The sequence below is a fragment of the Carcharhinus amblyrhynchos genome, chromosome 3 (assembly GCF_965287045.1).
Source record: "Carcharhinus amblyrhynchos chromosome 3, sCarAmb.v2.hapA, whole genome shotgun sequence".
Lineage (NCBI taxonomy): Eukaryota > Metazoa > Chordata > Chondrichthyes > Carcharhiniformes > Carcharhinidae > Carcharhinus > Carcharhinus amblyrhynchos.
Window position 1 is genome coordinate 41,814,964 of NC_137326.1, and position 21,777 is coordinate 41,836,740.

Sequence of the window (21,777 nt, forward strand, 5' to 3'; positions counted from 1 at the left end):
GCTTTCTTGACACATATGGGCCACGATTCTCCCTGTTGGGAGATGTGCGCGGGTCGTAAAAACTGTCGGGTCAGGCCGAGAGATGCACAAGTCGGTCATTTTGCGGGTTCCCTGACAATTTTTACAATCCGTGCACATCTCCCAGCTGGAGAAAAATGGCGCTGCCGGGAACCCGCTGAAAATCAGTGGGCCGCTGTTTAGCATGAGTTTACATACATCTGCGTGCCATTAATGGAATCCACACGGCAACCTCTATCCACGTCTGCATCTCCCACCTCTTTGGCGTGATGTAATTTTGGCACGAATCATGTTAGGTATTTAAAAGACACAATGGGGCATGGTAGCCTTGAACTGGCATGAGGAGATAAGTGCTGCTTGAAGAGCACAGGGGATGTTGCAGGCAGGACCTGGGGATGCCTAGGGGCCTTCCTCCTTCTGCTTTCAGATTTTGGCCCATTGACAAGTGGCATCTGTGGGAGGGCAGGGGTCAGGGGGGTTTCCATTTGCTTACAACTCCCTGGGCGAGGTTCTGTCACGGAGACTCACTCTCCCCCTCCCCAAGCAGCACTGATGCGCACTGTGAGAGGTAGCATTGAGGTTCCTGTTCCTCCCAACCCCCTCCAAGCAGTGCTGATGCGCACTTTGAGAGGCAGCATCAAGTGCTCCCCAATACCCCTCCAAGCATCAGGTTGTAGGGGCCAGCGCGGAGCCCAGCGATGTATGTGGGGTTGGGATGGCAGTGATCTGGATGCTGGGAGGTCTTTTCCACAATCTCCCAGTGAGGTGCGTGTGCGCCGGTTCCTGCTCATCCGGACGATTTCAGGCTCTTTGGCCCCACCCCCCCCTCCCCCTGAGCGTTTAATGATATTCAAGGCTGGGACCTCTGCAGTGCACAGAGTGCAGAGATTTAGGTGAGAAGCTGAACTGAGAAAACAGTCGGCATTTAGAACATTTTTCCCACCAATTCAGCACTTTTGGGAGAATCACCCCCAGGGTTTCTGAGGGACAATGGGACATACAATTTTTTTAAGCTTAACATATGAGAGTCATTTCAATATCGAGTTCTCCTCCATCAAGATAGTTCAAGAAGTAGTGGAAGAATTTGAAAAATGGCAAAGAGTAGATCATTCCTAAACCAATCTAACGGAGATGTTCAACTGGTCAATCGGCATCTGTGGAGAGAAAAACAATGAACTCTGTTTCTCTCTGCACAGACTGTCTGACCTGCTGAGTGTTTCCTGCACTTTCTATTTAGATTTCCAACATCCACAATATTTTGAATTTCTATGCCACATATTATGGGCTTCAAAATTAGTTTTTGGCCCATTTATCAGCATTGAACCAATAACTCACTCTGTGCATGGCCAAAACTAAGACGCCAAGGATATATTTTTTGTAGACATGTTTGTAGTGAAACCTCTTCTCATGTCATACACTTTACAAATTGTACACTTTTTTGGCAGCTTGCTTTATATTAACAATTGATCCTCTTTTGCTGCATTACCTAAGCAACATTAGAAGTTCAACCTTTTTTTCTCATTTGAGGGGTGATTCTATTGAACTTATTTTGCTGAATCTTTAAGTTTGTAGAATTGTTTTCCCTGTAACCTCAAAGAGAACATATATCAGCATACACTAAAAGTTAAAATTCAGGGTTCAAGACATGTGTCAAGTAAACAACTTTATTGTTATGGATTTTTACGGACAGAGGTTTTAGATAAAACAACTGTCCCACACACAATATACAGTGAATCAAATGACATGATTGATGACCAGTCTAAATAGAGTTTGTTTATTCAGCTTTACCATGTAGGGTTGCTGTAGCTTTTAACGTTTTCTTTCCTGTCTAAGCATTCATTGTGTTCAAATGAAAAACAGATAAATATTTCACAGTAATTGTTTTCAAAAAGCGTCCACTACACAACAGCAAATTAGCCCAATACTTTGAGCAGGACAGCCCAGATACGAACATAGCCTTACAGTGTTCCTTTCTGATACTTAACATATTTCAAAAAGTGCACAATTATTACTCACTAAAGAGGTAATGCATTCCTATAGCTCAGGAAGTATTGCACTTCAAGGCAAGCTTTTATAGACTGTGACATTCATGAATTGGACTTTGTTGCCTTTTTTAAAAAAGTCTACATTCAGATCTTTGCTCAAATTTAATGTATTATTTCCATAATTCTGTTCAATTTCTACACATTTCTCCAATATAAAAAGCTATTCTGATGGAGTTGCGTAATTATTCTAAAATGTCTTTTGTTTTAAAATGAAACAAAGCTGTTGCAATATGGCCTCACTCATCCCAAAACCATAAAATCCCGCTGGAGGACAATGGATCTTCCCAATGTCCGCCCCTCGCCCTCTCCGATTCTCGTGGTAGGCTGGGTGGTAAAATTCTGGTCACCTTTCTGACATATGTTTTTGAACGATTTGATAGTGTGCAGATACTATTTTGCTATCCTTTGCCTTTGCAAGCCATAGTTAAATATCGTGGAAAGTAGACCATAACTGTTATCTAATGTAACATGTTTATGCAGTATGCGTGCAAACTTTTCATTAATAAAAATGTGCGCTGAGTAAGTTCCATATTTTACATTACTTTGTGGAAATTTTTGCAAGAACTGTCAAACTTTGCTTGAAAAATTCAAGAGACTGGTTAATATTTGGAGGAGAAATGTTGTAATACTTATAATAAAGCAGTTCTCTGACTCAAATAATTCCTATAAGTCTATATAGCAGATCTAGTTTTTACTGTCACGTTTGGCAGTATGCTTTCTCTTTACTGTGTCATACTTCAAAGAACTATTAAAAGAGAAAAACTAATCATTTTCAATATAAACAGAAATACTTCACTAGGAGAACAGTCAGAATGTCTATACCCTCGGATTGACCTCAGCAGTCACACTTCAAAAGGCCGGGTTGGGGGGGGGATGCTGCAGAATGCAGTTATTCAATGTTGGCTATTCCTAGTTTGTAATTTCAGAAACATATAATAACTATCTGCAAACTTTCCAATTCGAACAATAGTTAAGTTCTGACTGACCTGACCGTCTGTTTACTTAACAACAATTACACTTTGTAACCTTAAAGAATGCAACTCCACCTTAGCAGAAGAATAATGCATTATGCATGACAAGATATGAACTTTCTGCCCTTGTGAAAAAAGTACATAATTTAGCTTTGCATAAGCAATGTCTTAACAGATCCTGTGCATCGACCTCCTCTCTCTCTCTTTTTCTCTTTCCCCCTTTTTATGTATTGCTCTGAATAGATGAAGAAAATTGCTTTTTGTGTGTCATCATGTTTTTCATGCCACACTTGAGTATTTCCAATTTTTATGCACAATGAATGCACTTCTAATTTGTAGCTCAACTCTTGCATTCATCAAATTGCAACAAAATCAACATAGGCATGGCATGTAAAACCCAAAGAAAGTACAGAGGAAGGTTACATTGGAAAACTATGAAGATGCATGACCCTAAGTTTCTGGCGTGACTGCCATCCAGTAAAAGAGTGGTAAAATGGAACTTTGGTTCTGACCATGTCGGAATTTCCTGCATGGGCTCACCTGCATGGATGGTGTCGCCCACACCTGAGGATAACCCTAGGAAAGGTGGGGAGCATAGTTGTTTGGATCCTTCTATATCTTTCAATAATTTGGAATGCTCCATATGCTCAAAGTACAATGAGAGCCTGGCAATGGAATATTTAATGCCTAAGCAGTTGAGATAGAGCAACCTAGTCACCAAAATAATCTTTAAAAAACACTGGGCACCACAAAATGTGGCTTCTGAGTGTCACCTTCACTGAATCCCTCACTTGTCAACATCCTTTACCATTGACCAGAAACTCAACTAGACTCACCACATTAACACTGTGGCTACAAGAGCAGATCGTAGGCTAGGAATACTGTGGCAAGTAACTCACCCCTTGACTCCCCAAAGCTTATTCACCATCTACAAGGCACAAGTCAGAAGTGTGATGAAATACTCCCCACTTGCCTGGACGGGTGCAGCTCCAACAATACTCAAGAACTTGATACCATCCAGGACAAAGTAGCCCGCTTGATTGGCACCACATTGCAAACATTCAATCCCTCCACCACCAACGCTCAGTAGCAGCAGTGTACACTATCTATAAGCTGCACTGCAGCAATTTACCAAAGATCCTGAGACAGCACCTTGCAAACACATGGCCACTTCCATCCAGGACAAGGGCAGTAGAGTCATGGGAACATCAGCGTCTGAAGTTCCTCCCCAAGCCACCCTCCATCCTGACTTGGAAATATATTGCTGTTCCTTCGCAGTCACTGGATCAAATTCCTGGAATTCCCTCTCTAACGGCATTGTGGGTCAACCCAAAGTGAGTGGACTGTAGTGATTCATGAAGACAGTTCACCACCACTTCCTCAAGGGCACCTGGTGATGAGCAGTAAATGCTGACCAGCCGGCGACACCCATGTCCCACGAATGAATATAAAAAATAATTGTGGCCTTTGAGGTTCAAAATGGACGTGTGCTGCGTAGGCTCACACTCCTGATGCAAGTCATTCCCAAAACCGTATTGGTGAGGCATTAGCTCAAGCGCAAAGGACAAAAGTAAACAGACTCATAATCTCAACAGAACAATTGAACAATTAAAGGTGAGATTTTATGGTTGCATCCACTCAGAGGCCAGAAATTCCCATCCAAGGTCAAAGGACTTTAAAGCGTCCATCATATCTTCACCTTGTAAAATGAAAGACCTCATTTTAAATTGAACTATCCTAAAAAACAAACATGTGCGCATTGAGTGACTTCTTAGAGTTAAGCTTATCCGTTTTCTCTGAATACAGAACTAGATCATAGATCATAGAATCCTCTAAGATACGTAGATCTCCAATGACTACATTGAGACCTGTGAATTTGAGGCTGTGATCCTGTGCGACCAGCTTGTTGAGGCGGATGATCAGCATCATAGTTAGAAAAGGAAACATATTCCCCCAATCACTGTCCTTGAAAAATTTGCTATCAAACATTGTGTATTCCAGTTAGTGTCGTCATCCACCAGAAAAGCATTGGTGCCAAGAAATTGTTTGAGCTGCTCCCAGATTGAATTATCATAGAATTGCTGCAGTGCAGAGGGGGCACCATTTGACTCCTCGAGCCTGCACTGACAACAATCCCACCCAGGACCTGTAATGCCCATATATATGTAATATATATATATGTATATCCCCCTAATCCCTCTGACACTAATGGACAATTTATCATGGCCAGTCCACCTAACCTGCACATTTTTGAAGTGTGGGAGGAAACTGGAGCACCCAGAAGAAACCCACACAGACATAATGAGAATGTGCAAACACCACACAGACAGTGATCCACGCCGGGAATCAAACCCGGGTCTCTGGTGCTGTAAGGCAGCAATGCTAACCACAGTGCCAGGGTAATCTTGTTGCTGCAAGTAGGCTCATTGATGTGAGCCCAATATCCAACTCATTGTTCCCTTGTGCCTGTTCACTTGTGTAAGTATGCTTTTGCTTTAGCTTGTCACTTTGCAATTTCTTCTGCTTTTGCCCTGACATTCTTACTGAATCGCAGCAGAGGCTTAAGAATGGTCAGGGTCATGTGAAAGTTATGACCCATTATAATATCGTTCTCAGACAGTCCTTTATCACACTATTGCATCATTTAATGCCACTATTTGATTGTGAATTGTATGACAGTGTCAGATGATGATGAATTTCATAGCTTGCTAGCAATTCTTGTGAACTGACTGGAAACATTGGGGGTGATTCTCCCAGAAGTGCTGAATTAGTGGGAAAACTGTTCTAGATCGCGACTGTTTTTTCAGTGCAACTTCAGATCCGAATCTCCCCACTCTGTGCAATGCAGAGGTCACAATCATGAATATCATTAAAAACCCAGGGGAGCCTATTCACGTTTGACATTTCTGGAACTCTGTGCATGTGCAGTGGCCCCGATCTGTCAGTCTCCCTGTTTGCTGGCCAGCTTAATCGCTGGACAATCTGGGACCACTGCAGTACTGCTCCTCCAGCCACCCCCCCTCACCCCACCACGGCCCAGTTGCGGCTCCCATAACAATTCCTGGGCCAGTCCTGACACACCTCCCTGTCCCGCCCCAGAGTGCCCCGTTGTTCAGCTAAACCTTCCCAGCAGTGACAATCCCCCCATTCCCTTCACCCTGGCAGACCCCTCCCCCTCCACTGACACCCCCCCCCCCACTCAGGGAGGCAGACCCTCTCTCCCTCAGCAATCCAAGCTCCCCCCCCCCCGCCAACAGCCCGCCCCGATTGCTGGCCTCCCTCCAACTCAAACCAATGATCATGCGGAGTGGCAGCGGGGTTCCCCAACCCCACCAATTGCCCCCTAGGCCCTGCCCACAATAGGCCCTGCCCCATGGCAAGGTGCTCCTTGGGATACCCTGGGGGAGCTCCGATTACCCCTCCTTCACTCCATCTGGGTCTCCTGCTAGTTCCCATAATGTGGGGATCTACTCTAAACCCCGCCGGAATGCATTACTCCTGGCGGGGTGGGAGATGCTATCGGCCCCAGCAAGTTATGTGCCAGGCCTGATAATCATATACAAAATATATTTAAAATACGTTTTAAAATGATTTCAATGGCTTACCTCTCTTCCTGCGGTCCTGACTGTAACTGTTTTCTGGCTCTGGGAGACACGCATGCGTTCATGACGCATGTGCAAATCCCTGGAAAATGACCGACACGCGATTCCCCTGACTGGACCTGCCAGAAAATTTGTGGGTCACAGTGGGACAATTGCCCCCATTGTCTTTGGTGGTCTCCAGCAAACTCTATTTTGTAAATAATTTGACTGGAATCACAATGACCAAAGTGGTGGTTAATGAATTTGTTACAATGAGTTCCAACCATTTGCTGTGTGGACAATAAACAACCAACAGAAAACATTGATTCCTGGGGGCAGTTTTAGCGTAAAGTCAAGGATCATGGAATCCCCACAGTGTAGAAGGAGGCTATTCAGCCCATCGAGTCTGCACCGACCCACTGACAGAACATCTTACCCAGCCCCTATCCCTGTCACCCCATGTATTTACCCCTAACCTACATATCTAAGGAGCAATTTAGCATGGCCAATCAACCATCTTCTCCCGATATATCAGGGGCGATCTTACTGGCCATTCACAAGATCAGAGAATTTGGCATCCGGCCAAATCGCCATTCATTGCAGCCAGATGGGAAAGTTCTGCTGGTGTCAATGGCTATAGCATTCTAGTCATTGAACTTGAGCAGGTGCCATGGTTTTCTTGGCCATGGGGTCAGTTTTAGGGATGCACTTTAACAGATTTCTCTCTGAATTTGTAGGTTACACAGTTTGCAATGAACTCTTCCATATAATGATCTATCGGGCTGCCCCATTTTGTTTCTTCTTCACAACACCTGGATGTTCTCCAGGAACAAGATGCAATACACAGTGCTGTAAAGCTTTCGGGATAACTGCCTGAGCTCCACGTGCAATACAGCTGCCACCAAGCAATGCAAGTTCATTACATGCTCTGTGTGAGGTCACTACGTTTTTAGGTACTGGTTAAAGTTTTGCAGTGCACTCTCTGTCACCAATTCTGCCTTCAGATGATTGCACACAACCAGATTCGCAGCCACATGTGAAATCATTATAATCCTGCAGTCATCAATGGCACATGGCATGTCATTAACATTGTGATGGTAGCATTGCTCAGCGTGTCACCTACTCAACTGCATGAACCTTCGAGATGCTCAATCTCAAACCTATAGTCATGAAGACAATCCGACCATTGGTATTTGTGTAGAGGTTGGTGTCCAGATCTTGACATGGTTATCAACTTAGCACTTGATGATCAGTGTGGAGAGTGAACTTTTTAACATAAGAGATAGAGTGCCAATGTTCACATGCATCGATGCAGACTATTGCTGCTTGATCTCCAGTGGAATATTTGTGTTCAGTTTTCAACAAATGTGATGCATAAGCAATGAGTTGTTTGCTTCCTTCATTGCACTGCCAGTGTACTGTTCCAGTTATATTTCCTGATGCATCTGTTGTAGCATACGTTTCCACATATGGGTTGAAATACACAAGGACTGGCTTTCTTCACCAACATTGTTTGCGATATAATTGTGCAAAATTCAAGAAAAAATTAGATATAGCTTTTGGGGCTAAAGGAATAGAACATAGAACATAGAACACTACAGCACAAACAGGCCCTTCGGCCCACGAGTTGTGCCGATCACATCAACACCTAGCAACCTACAGACCTATCTATAACCCTCAATCTCATTAAACCCCATATACTCATCCAGAAGTCTTTTAAAAGACCCCAGCGAGTTCGCCTCCACCACCACTGACGGCAGCCGATTCCATTCACTCACCACCCTCTGAGTGAAAAACTTACCCCTAACATCACTTCTGAACCTCCCTCCCCGCACCTTAAATCTGTGTCCTCTCGAATCAAAAGATATTGGGGGGGTGGGGGGGTTAAGGATATTAAATTTGATGATCAGCCATGATCAAAATTAATGGTGAAGCAGGTGCAAAGAGCCGAATCACTTACAGCGGCTTCTAGTTTCTATGATTGTGCATCTCTGCTCAGTAACTTTTGAAGAGGTTCCATTTTGTATATTTAGGAATGAATTTTTAATAAAAGTTGGTAATGTTGAGGGACAATGTCAACTCTTATATGTTAGACAGAATAATATGAAATATGGAACTTACTCAGCACATGCATGGCTTTGACATTGTCATATGTGGCCTGTACTCCAGCTTCCATCACTCCGTGCTCTAGAATGACATAATTTTGCTTTTGTCCATGTTGAATGTCAAATTGTGTCGAGTGAGGACCAGTGAAAACTGTTGTTCTTGTTCTGTTTAGTCTCTCCCATGGACAACAATACCATCAGACAGGTTGACCATTCCCTTAGCATCAGACAAGGTGGAAAAAATGATCTTCTGGAATAAAATTCCAACTTTGCTTTGCTTATGGTACCTGAAAAGAGTTCTGTCACATGTTAATCCTCATGAGGACTGTGCAGTCATAAATTCATGTTGAGAGTTGTTGAATTGTAGCCAGTGTTTACTTGTCTGCAATGATAGATTTGTTGATTGCTCATCAGGTCAACACAAATAAGTTCACAATTTTTTCATTGTGCAATGATTTGATATGCATGGTGATGAATCAATGAATGCAATTATCACACCAGCTTCTAGTTGTTTCAGTTCCTATGACATTTTGGCATGGATTGCAAATGGAAACCATATCAAAATTTGCAAAACTGGCAGGGTCAATATTTCGATGCACAAAGTATGGCAGTATCCCTTAACCTCCTCAAATTCAGTAAATAAGGAGGGATACCAACGTGTAAAACTGTGTTATCTATCAGGTTATTGTACTTGCCAACGAGATCTGCCAGTTTAAATCCAAGCCTTTCAAAAAGGTTTCCCCATAAGCCTTCCCTCTTTAGCTACAATAAACATGCCCATATCTGGGGTAATGTTTTTGTAGCGTACTGGAACTGTGGTCATTCCCAAAACTAAAATAATTGAGACATCACATGTGTGTCTGTCTCAGGAGTGGGAGAAAGTGGGGCCAAAACCCAATACAAATCTTTACAAGCATTTTAAGCATGAGTTACACTTTTTCCCTCGAACTGGATGTGGTGTTGTGAATTGATAAGCACCGCCAAAGTTTGGAAAGAGTTTTGAAGGTGTATGACTATGATAGGCCATGTGTTAGTAAGATTACTAACATCTCATTGTCTATAATCCATGCACAGGTTGAGCAACCTGTGTCTCCAACACTGAGTCTAAGGGTGCACTGCTTGGTAATGTCCCGGAATCTAACACAGCCATTTTGATTTCGACTGTCAAGGCTGTGGCTTTTCCGAAGGTTAAATCATCATCTTCAATGGGGAGTCTATTCCTAATTTGTGAAATTGAAGATTTTTCAATGAATTGCTCTTAAATTAGTTCATTGGATGGTATGCCAAAGTTGCACATATAAGCCAATTGCCATAATACAATATATTGTTTAATGAGTTAACCATTTCCCTGGGACCACTGACAGAATGTATGTCTTTCAATCATCACACGTTTCCTTGGCCCAACTTGTTTTGAGAGCACTTTATACCTTATCAGATATAGAAGAATCATCTGTGAGCTGCTCGAATATTCTTATCAAATATAGAAGAATCATCTGTGAGCTGCTCGAATATTTGTTGGCCTTCTGCTCTGAGACAATGTACCAGTATTGTTTTCTTGCTATTACATCTGGACTACATATCGCTGTGGTGAGTAGGTATTGAAGTCCAAAATCCATCAATCCAACAACATGGGCAGATGCCCTGGTGAAGAAAGAAATTATGCTGAGACTGATGAAGTTATACTTTTTGAAACCATTCTCATTGCCAACTTATTGTATATTTTATATATCAGATCTACACAGAGATGACACTAGTTTCTGTGTGTCTAACAGGTCTTAATTGCATTGCGATAAAGTACCTACTCCAGCTCTAGCTTAACCAATCAAGCACAGTGAACATTAATAGTAAACAGAATCCAGTAATCTACCAGAAAATAATAGAACAATTAAACATGACAATAACAGTGTTCTATGCTGATTTCTCCATCAGTTTCAGGTCACTACTTAAAATACTCCCCTCTCCTACCTCTGTCCACCCACTATACTCACTGCACTGCATCTCAGTGCACCCCCTTCTCCTCACACATATTTTCTGGGGTGTTGTCCCCATTTTGTCTCACTCCTGTGACAGAAACACTTCAAGATGATGCCTGGAAATGTGGTATGGACAGGTTCAATCATGGCATTCAAGAGGGCATTAGATAATTACTTGAGTAGAAATAAAATGCTAGTTGTGGGGAAAAGGCAATGGAATGACACTAATTCATTTTGCCCATTTAGAGAGCAGGTGCAGACATGATGGGCCAAATGGCTGCCTTCTGTACCGTAACAAATCTGTAATTCTGTGATATTCACATTTGCAATGCCCAATTTCTCAGACCTTATAGTTTGCTCATTAGATATTCCATCATGACAGACAGTTTCTAAACACCTCACAAGGATGACACCAATATTTTGCTTTTTTTCTTTCATGAGAAGATTGCCCAGAATTCCAGATAGTGAAGGCAGCCAGATCTGCCTGCGCACCTTCTCCACCTCAAGCAACATAAGCTAGCCTTTTTTTTGAGTTATTCCAATTCCTTTACTGTCCAGGACAATATATTCACAATATCTTTAGAACAGAAATTAAATATTCCCATTCGATTTCAGGTATTAACATATTTGTGATAGGGCACAGTCATGACCATAGTAACTGGATTTCTTCACACCCTTATCCTCTTTGTCCCTTATTACTTCTCTCTCACCTTACATTGGGCAGCACGGTGGCACAGTGGTTAGCACTGCTACCTCACAGTGCCAGGGACCTGGGTTCAACTGCTGGCTTGGGTCTCTGTCTGTGTGGAGTCTGCATATTCTCCTTGTGTCTGCGTGGGTTTCTTCCAGGTGTTCTGGTTTCCTCCCACATTCCAAAAGATGAGCAGGTTAGGTGCAGTGGCTATGCTAAATTCTCCCTCAATGTATCCAAAGAACAAAGAACAACCCAGCACGGGAAACAGGCCCTTCGGCCCAACGAGCCCGCGCCGCCGCATCCTCCTACACCTATTCTACCCTGCGTGTCTACGAATGGAACCCCTAACTTAGCCAGATTCAGGGGAGAATAGTGTCAATTTGGTAAACCAATCAGCCTAAGAGCACATCTTTGGGGTGTGGGAGGAAACCTTCCTCTCACATCCAAATTATACCTCTCCCCCCTCACCCTTAGATCATGACCTCTCGTATTTGTACCCAGTCTAGGGAGCAGTCTCTCACTATTGACTCTATCTATTCCCTTCAGTATCTTATATACCTCTATCATGTCCCCCCTCAACCTCCGTCTTTCCAAGGAGAAAAGTCCCAGTTTCTCCAACCTTTCCTCGTACCCCAGCCCCTCCATGCCAGGCAACATCCTGGTAAACCTCCTCTGCACCCTCTCCAGAGACTCCACGTCCTTCCGGTAGTAAGGTGACCAGAACTGGACGCAGTACTCCAAATGCGGTCTAACCAACGTTCTGTACAACTGAAGCATTAGACGGCAACTCTTATACTCTACACCTCTTCCTATAAAGGCTAGCATTCCATAAGCTTTCCTCACAACCTTCTCCACTTGTGTCGCAACCTTCATAGACTTGTGAACCTGCACTCCCAAGTCCCTCTGTATTTCTATACTCCTAATCGGTCTACCTTTTATCACATAGCTCCTCTCTACATTATTCCTTCCAAAATGCATCACCTCGCATTTGTCAGGATTAAATTCCATCTGCCACCTATCTGCCCAATGCACCAACCTATCTATATCCTGTTGTATCACCTGACATTCCCCTTCAGTATCCGCCAACCCTGCCATCTTGGTGTCATCCGCAAACTTGCTGATCACACCACTTACGCTCTCTTCCAAGTCGTTTATGTATATTACAAAGAGGAGAGGTCCCAGGACTGAGCCCTGCGGCACACCACTGGTCACTGGCCTCCAGCCCAAAAAGGTCCCCTCAACAACTACCCTCTGTCTCCTTTTGCCCAGCCAGTTCTCAATCCACCTAGCTACCTGACCTCGTACCCCATGCGCCTTAACCTTTTCTACCAGCCTACCATGAGGGACTTTGTCAAACGCCTTACTGAAATCCATATAGATGACATCAATGGCTCTCCCATCGTCAACCGTTTTTGTCACCTCCTCAAAGAATTCTACCAGATTCGTAAGGCAAGACCTCCCTCTAACAAAGCCATGTTGTGTATCCCTCATCAGATCGCAACACTCCAAATGCTCATACATCCTACCCCTAAGTATTTTTTCCATTAATTTCCCTACCACTGATGTCAAACTCACCAGTCTATAATTTCCAGGGTTATCCCTACTACCTTTTTTAAACAGCGGTATCGCATTTGCTACCCTCCAGTCTTCTGGGACCTCACCTGTGTCCAAAGAAGAGACAAAGATTTGCGCCAGAGGCCCAGCAATTTCATCCGAACAGGCACCAGAGTGTGGTGTCTCAGGGATTTTCACAGTAACTTCATTGCAGTGTTAATGTAAGCCTACTTGTGACTAATAAACATTTTAAAATTGTCATACTTCGCAATGACAGATACTTTCTCAATACTCTCTCTCACTCTCTGTTCTTCAAGCTCTCGCTTTCATAACAGGTGCTGAAAAAGTTCAGCTATCCACTGTCACTTGAGGACAAGGAGCCCAGTTTTAATCTTAGACTCACACCTTCACTATTTGGCACAGATGAAATTGAGCTGCAAGGTAAAGCTTGTTTTTTTTCCATCTGCATTTCATGTTTGTGTTTATATTTACAGTGAAGGGATACAAAGACAAAACTCAGAGACTGAAGGAAGGAATTTGGTCATGAAGAAAGTGGTAAGGATGGCAAAATTTTCTCTCATTCTGTCTTGTTAGTCTTTCGGCTATTTTTACCTTTGTTTCCACCTGAGTGACTCTCCCAATGCCCCCTTCCCTTTTGTTGGTTTGAAGTCCTTTCTGAATCCTTTTATCAATGTGTTTGGTCCTAGCCTGCTTCAGGTGAAGAATATCCTAGTTGTGCGGCTCCTTTCTGACCTCGTACAGGTGCGATGTCTAAAAAAATGGACGTCTTTTCCACACCAATCCTTTAACTTTCCTATTTGTCCAGATGGCAATCTGAATATGAGATTATCACCCTTAAATTCCAGGTTTAATTTTGCTCCTATCTCCTAGCAGAGCATCCTCCTTTTCTTCCCTGTGACAATGGTCCTGACATGAATCACAACTACTGGATCTTGCCTTTCCTTTTCCAAGCCTGTTTCTAACTATATCGCTTTTCCTTACCCTAGTATCATGTAGTCTACTGACATTTCACGTAATTTCCTTGTGAATCAAGAGGATGTGAATTTTTGAATCCACTGTAACAACTACAGTTCCATTTTATTCCTCCATCCTTTGTACAACCCTCTACTCCTTCATACCTAGGTCAGCATTGTGGCTGTTACCCTTTCAGTCTTTCTCCTTATCTTCAAATGTATTCTATTTATTGGGCCTACTGGCAGTATCTGGAGGCCTTCATTCTTCTTGATTCCCTCCATATTGCAGAGCAACAGTCACACATACACCTTCCTCTGCCTGTGTTTTCCTCTGAGTGGTGGATTGTATTCTGGAGTAAGGTATCCAGAGATTTCTCCTATTCCCTTATGTATCAGAGGGTGTTTAATTTGCACTCCAACTCAAATTTCGCTTAGCTAGAGTGACTCAAGGTGGAGACATTTCCTGCAGATGTGGCAATCCGTGGCATTCTTGCTGTCCACAAACTCCCACATACAGCCCACCCATGATGACAGTCAAACTCAAGCATGTCTTCTAAGCAAAGTTAACTACTCAGAGTCAGATAAAAGTAAACCAACAAATGAAATGGCTTACAAGCAAATAACACTCATGACCTTTTTAAATGCAGCTGGGAAGGCCCGTGCAACTTGTTAGTTCAAGAAATCATGACCATTGTTTTATGTATAAGGACAATAGTCATCATCAGTGATCATTTCTGTGAGAGGTCTTATTGAACTGGTCTTAAGATGTCTGCCTCACGGCATGGTCATATGACTAGAGAGCCAGTGATGTCAATCAGACTGGTTACATTTCAAAACCAAAAAACTCCCCCTTTCAGATTGAACTAAAGATACAAACATCTTCTTTTACTAACTGAACAAAAGACACATTTGCATGCACGATTCCTTTACCCATTATACACCTACTGTTCTCATGAATTAAAAACTGTTTGCTCTTCTAGTAAGTCTCTCCACATGTACTGCACACGTAGGATGTGATAGTCATTAAAAGGTGCAAGTCTCTGAATGCAATGCATTGACATTAGCTGTTTGTCTGGGTGATGATTCTGGTACAGAGAATGTTGTTCCTGTGCCCCATTTTGCATTGGTGACTGTTTTTCCATCGCGGTTGTTGAGAACAAATGGAGCTCTGGCATTCATGGTAGTTTTATACTACTATCTCCCTTCTCCCTGACTAGCCGATTGTAATGAAGGAGCAGCTTACGCAATGAATGCAGCTGCCTACAGTTACGCCTGTATATCTAGCTGATTTTTTTTCAACTCCCACTTTAAATTGCCAACTGTGGATCATTCTTTCCTCCTGGGACTTTTGAGTTGTCCCTGAAATTTGTTTGGTCAGATTGTGCACAGCTTGGTTCATTGAAGACTTCAGTTTATCATGGTGGGATTTTATGGCCTCGCTTGAGTGAGACTGGAAATTCCCCCCCAAGACCAACGGACATTTCCATTGCCCGCCTCTCGCCCACTTTGATTCCATGGCAGATGAGGCTGTAGCTTTCCAGCGCATATATTTTCAGAAGTATATACTCAGCTCGAATCTTGTCCTGCAAATCTTTCAGTTCAGCTCTGATGTGAACGTTTTCCTGTTGATCTGATTCATTTACCTCTGCACCATGCATTTCATTACACTGACATGATCGGCAACCACCTTGCAGTTTACTTGAATATTGTCCTCTCTCTCTGGGGTTTTCTGTCTCTTTTACTCTAGACTATTTTGTTTCTCTCATTCTGGGGTCTTTCTCTGCCCTTCCCCTGAGATCTTTTGTTGCCCTTGGCAAGTTCAGGGTTACCAGCTTTAGGCTGGAGCTCAAGATCTTCCTTCTTGCCATTGCTTTGGGCTCTCAGATAAATTTGTCTTCTTGGTATGCCACCATTTAGCTTCAAACTTACTTTTGAGGACTTCATTTTTGGATCACTATGTTGAGCCACTCACATTGATCGGCAAAGATCATTACACTGCATGACTTGCTTGTGTCTATCTGACGCGTATTGTTCACTTGATACTCTCCCTCTTTGGTCATCATTATAACAGTCACAAATCTTTTGTCACCTATAAACCTGATTGAAACTGCTCATTGAATTGTGTATATTTATTTATATATCTCATCTGTTAATATCTCTCCAGTGGCATCTGTAAAAGGCTTGATTTGTTTTTTTGCTAGTCAAACACTTCTGTATGAAAGGATTTTGTTTCTTGCAGTTAAAACACTGTTTTCCTCATGCTGCCAATTCTTCTTTTCCTATACATGCTGTGCTGCACTGGATTTGCACCTTGCTCTTCATCTGTGAATGCTCTACTCTTTCAGATATATTCTTATTCATTTGTGGGACATGGACATTGCTGGCTGGCCAGCATTTATTGCCCTTCCCGAGTTTCCCTCGAGAAGGTGGTGGTGAGCTGCCTTCTTGAATCGCTGCAGTCCATGTGCTGTGGGTTGACCCACAATGCCATTAGGGAGGGAATTCCTGGATTTTGACCCAGCGACTGCAGAGGGATGCGATATATTTCCAAGTCAGGATGGTGAATGGCTTGGAGGGGAACTTGCAGGTGGTGGTGTTCCCATGTATCTGCTGCCCTTGTCCTTCTATAGGGAAGTGGTCCTGGGTTTGGAAGGTGCTATCCAAGGATCTTTGGTGAATTGCTTGGACTGTCTCTAATCATAATGAATCTCCAAGTCTTCTCCGTCAAATATATGCTCTAGCTAATGTTTCACAACATATCCGTTTCTAAATATATCTATCACTTCTTTCAAGTTCTTTTAAGTTTCTCATTTTTAGTAGACTTGCTCTCACAGAGGACTCTCTCACGCCTAAGACCAATTTCTTTTTAAAACTGATCATCTCTTAGCTGTCCAAATTCTCATGATTTTGCCAGCTGCTTACTTCCGTGCGCACCATTCGGAGGTCTTGTTTTTACTCTAAACTCTCGTATTGAATACATTACACTCATATGTAACATTCACTCAGGATTTAAAATGTGCACTCAAGGCTTTCAAAATTGCTGCCGTCTTTTTTTTGCTCATCTGTTACATACAGGGTGGTATACACTTTGTTGCAGTCCCTTCCCAGCAGTGTGAGGGGTGTGGCTACTTTTATCAGTTCAGACTTTTTCACTACGTCTGTTGCAATCTCATAGTTTTCCAATGTAAGTGGAAAAACTGCTGGTTTTGTCATGTATCATTTTTCAGTTTATACTGGAGAAAATTACTGCAGAATTTAATACTCAATTAGTAATTTACTTGCAGCCTCTGTCCATTTTCTCTTTGTCTTTTTTCTCTATATCCAGTAATTTCACTTGCAGCCTGCATGTGCTTTAATTTGTCCTTTTATCATAAGCTTTTTTCGCAAATTTGTAGTTTTATGTCTGCCTTTCTGAACTGTTTCACTTGCAGGATTTATCTGTTTTCTTTGTTATTTTTGCAGATTTGAACTTCTATGTTCCCTGGTTTTCAACGTCTTCTTTATTTAGAAGAATGAGAAAGGATCTCATAGGAAAATATAAAATCCTAATGGGACTGGACAGGCTAGATGCAAGAAGAATGTTCCCAATGTTGGGGAATTCCAAAACCAGGGGTCACCGTCTAAAATTAAAGGGTAAGCCATTTCTTACTTCGATGAGGAAGAACTCCTTCACTCAGAGTCCAAGAATTTATGACCTCGCATGGGCAAGGCTCGTAAAATCCCACCCAAAGCAAACAGAGAATTCCAATCCCAGGGCAGGTGAGGTGGTAAAATTCCAGCCAAAAATTCGTGAACCTGTGGAATTCTCTACCACAGAAAGTTGTTCGAGCCAGTTCATTAGGCATATTCAAGAGCTGGACACGGCCCTTCTGGCTAAAGGGATAAAGGGGTCCGGAGAGAAAGCAGGAGTGGGATGCTGAAAGTGCATGATCAGCAATGATCATATTGAATGCTGTTGCAGTCTCGAAGGGCTGAATGGCCTACTCGTGCACCTATTTTCTATGTTTTTATGTTTTCTATGTTCTTATTTTTCTCTGTATCATTTCCAGGATTCAAAAATATTTCTTTTTCCTTCACTTCTGTACAACATGTTTCATGTATAACGAAAGCAACCTTCATCAGTGGCTATTTCAGTGAGAGGCTTTATTTAGCAGAAGCCTCCAGTGGCAGCCTCATGAAATAGTCACATGACTATGGAAAGCCAGATGTGTCAATCAGACTGGTTACATTTCAAGACCCAAAGTGCTTATCACATGTAGAAGAGGTGCTGGGGTGATCCATTCGCGAAAGAGATTTCCAATAAGCATAATACCTTTAATTAAATATGTTCGCTGTTACTTTAAATAGTACAGATGCATGCCATGCATGGCTGTAGGGAAGCCCAACATAATATGGCATTTGATGCATTTCTTTCTGTGTGCACTTCCTGTCTGGCAGTTTGTAAACTGGATTACAGAATTTTTACAGTGCAGAAGAAGAAGGTCATTCAGTCCATCATTTCTGCACCAGCTCTCTGAATGAGCAATTCTCTTAGTGCCATTACCTGTCTTTTCCCCGTAACCCTGCACATTCTTCCTCTTTCAGTAACAGCCTGACTTATGCACCTGTTTAGTATCTGAAACAAGGATACAGGACAATAAAGATTTTCAGCCAAAAAGTTAAATAAAAGCAAGTGAAATGGAAGGATATTGAATAGGGAGAGTAACTTGAAATAATGCTCTAAATAGCATTTTGCAACAAATGTTTGAGTTGGTAAATGAGCAGCAAGAAGGTTTGTTTTTGCCAAATCAAATTTAAGGATTGGAGCCAATCCACATTTATTTGCAGCTGACTGCAATCCAATAATATTTCTATTGTCTAATGTGCCAACTGTCTATGTCCCTTTTTCTAACATTTATTCATTACAGCTTGCTCTTACATATGGGACAAGAGGAGTTATAATAACAACATCCATTGGAAATAACTCAATGATTGTTGGCTGCATATCTGGGTCGCTGTTAATTATGCAATGTTACCACAAATATCGAATTAAGGAAAGATTTTGGGCGAGCAGATATCTGGAATCAGGGATGACATGTCAAATCATCCAAAGTTAAACTGAGGAGGTCAAAATATGAAAATCTGTGGGACGTTAATAGTTTGAAGCAAAGAGTTAAAATGCAACCAGATGTTGTAATCCTGCAGTTTCACCACAATGGGTGCTGCATTTGTTTCATAGTGGCAACTTCCAGCACAAAATGTCTGGATAAGAAGGGGTGATGGTCTAGTGGTATCCTTGCTAGACTATTAATTCAGAAACTCAACTAATGTTCTGGGGATACTGGTTCAGGTCCCGCCATGGTAGATGGTGGCATTTCATAGGATCCCTACAGTGCAAAAAGAGGCTATTGAACCCATCAAGTCTGTACAATCCTACCCAGGCCCTTAACCCCACGTATTTACCCTGCTAGTCCCCTTGACACATGGCAGTCTTACCATGGCCAATCAAACTAACCCACACATCTTTGGACTGTGGGGGGAAACCAGAGCACCTGGAGGAAACCCACACAGACACGGGGAGAATGTGCAAACTCCACACAGACAGCCACCCGAGGCTGGAATTAAACCCATGTCATAACAGCGCTAGCCACTGTGCCCCCCTTGAATTTTTGAATTTGAATTCAATAAAACAAATCTGGAATTAAGAATCTACTGATGACCATGAAACCATTGTCGATCGTCGGAAAAACCCACCTGATTCACCGATGTCCTTGAAGGGAAGAAAATCTGCTTTCCTTACCCTGTCTGGCCTGCACATGACTCCAGAGCCACAGCAATGTGGTTGACTCTCAACTGGCAGAGCAAGCCACGCAGTTGTATGAATCACTACAAAGTCTCTTTCCTTAATGGAATTGTGGGCCAACCCACAGCACATAGTCTGCAACAGTTCCAGAAGTCAATTTGCTACCACCTTCTCAAGGGCAACTAGACATGGGCAATAAGTACTGGTCAGCCATCAACACTTATTTCCCATAAATGAATAAAAAAGAATAGGGCAGGCATTAATAGCATGAGTTGTAAGAATGCAGGTGAGGAAAATTGTAAAATCAGTCAGTGTTTAACGACAATTTGATGTCCATCCTGCCTTTTTCAATGTTGCTGCTCCAGCTAATGGTATCTTCTAAATGTGCATGACTGAACTTTTGTCAACAAAGATAATATCCAATTCCAATTCGCCAGCCGTATCTTGTGGATGGAGAAAGAACGGTTAAAATAATGATTTAACAACAATAATGGCAACAGTGACTTTAAAATGGCGGTTCTGACTGAGAGATAAGCATGCTGGGAATTTTGGTCAACTTATAGATTAAAACCAGATGCAAGCCATAAAAGGTTTTCGTCTGGAAGCTTCCCAGATAACGGAAATTGTTTACATTGACTAAAACAATGAGACTTTGATTTATACGGCTGCTTTGTATGGGACATGACAAATAAACTGAGCATCATGTCATCTTTCAAAAGTAATTTCATTGGATATTCGAGCCTTGTGATCTGTTCCTGGTTACACAATTGGCTGGATCTCAGAGAACCTTCTGAAAGCGAGCGGAGAATTATGGTGACATGCAGTCCTTTGGCAGCAATAACTCGAAGAGACCAACCATTGCAAGAAGACTTGTGCCCTGAAGGATGCTTCAGAGAAGGAAAAGATAGATTCTACTTTGAGGATATTTCTTGGCCAAGGTTTTCCTAAACTCTGTAGTGTATATTTTCAGTTAAATCATTAAAGATGATGTTTAGTTAAAGTTGATAATCGGTTGGAGTTAATGAGGTGCAACTGTTTATGTTTGAGCTGGTACTAGTAGTGTTAAATAAAGAAATAATTGAATTACTGTCCTTGTTATCTCATTAATCTGGAATGTTTGGAATGTGTTTACGTTAAATCTGTATAACAATCAAAAGGGATCATAAACTACTTTCAGGTTAGTTTCTGATTAGAACAGAAAGTGCTTGAAAATTCCAGTGGGTTTGATGGCATCTGTGGAGAGAGAAAAGAAAGTTAACATTTTGAGTCCAACATGACTCTTCTTCGAAGGATACAGGTCAGAGCACTTGTTCCCAGATATGACTGCTATAGTTCCACTCACCTTGGGTTGCAGAATGGAAAGGAGATGGAGCAAAGAAGAGGATAAGCAGTTTGCATAGGGAGGAGGAAGAAGGGGAAGTGAGTTCCCAGCATGAAGCCTTGTCCAACCAGGTTCTCATGGAGTTAGTCTCTTACCTCCACCTAGACAAGGGCAGTGTGTGTGTGTGTTGTCTTCATGTTATGAAGGAGGTGCCTCCTGCTCTCAGACTTGTAAGGTAAGAGTAGAGCAAAGACAGCAATGCCTGTGGCTGTGAAAGTTAACTGTGGCTGTGAATTACTTTGTGTTGGGATATTTACGGGCCGCATCAGGCATCACCTGTAACATCTCCCAGCTTGTTATCTACTGCTGTATCATGGAGTTAACAGCCTGAGAGGGGAGCACACAGTATTCTGACCAGAGTGAATCAGATGGAGGCCATGGATGCCTTTTCTTGGATTGCTGGCTTCCCCACAGTACCGGCTGCCACTGGCTGTATACTAATGACTTTGTGGATGTTGCAACTCGATGGTGAGATGTACCACATTTGCAAAAGGTTTTATCCCTGAAATCTCCAGTCGGTGTGTCTGTGCAGAGTACATCATGTTGGTGAATGCCCGCTATCCTGGTAGTGATCATAATGTATTTACTAATTTGTGCATGCCAGTGGAGGAGAGACTGCAACCACAGTGAGGTTCAGCCAGAGTGAAGGTATCAGAAATTTAGTACTGAATGGGTAAGTATTGGTAAGTGTTTCTCTTT

At 42.4% G+C, this 21,777-nt stretch overlaps 1 long non-coding RNA gene across 1 annotated transcript in view; it reads left to right on the forward strand.

The window, feature by feature from the left end:
- LOC145339078 (uncharacterized) overlaps nucleotides 1-20,759 on the forward strand; it is a 35,347-nt gene extending 14,588 nt beyond the window's left edge. The window contains exons 2-3 of the long non-coding RNA XR_013885949.1: nucleotides 13,436-13,496; nucleotides 17,378-20,759. This is a non-coding gene — a long non-coding RNA (uncharacterized LOC145339078). The remainder of the gene's footprint in view (nucleotides 1-13,435; nucleotides 13,497-17,377) is intronic.
- Nucleotides 20,760-21,777: the final 1,018 nt, after the last annotated feature.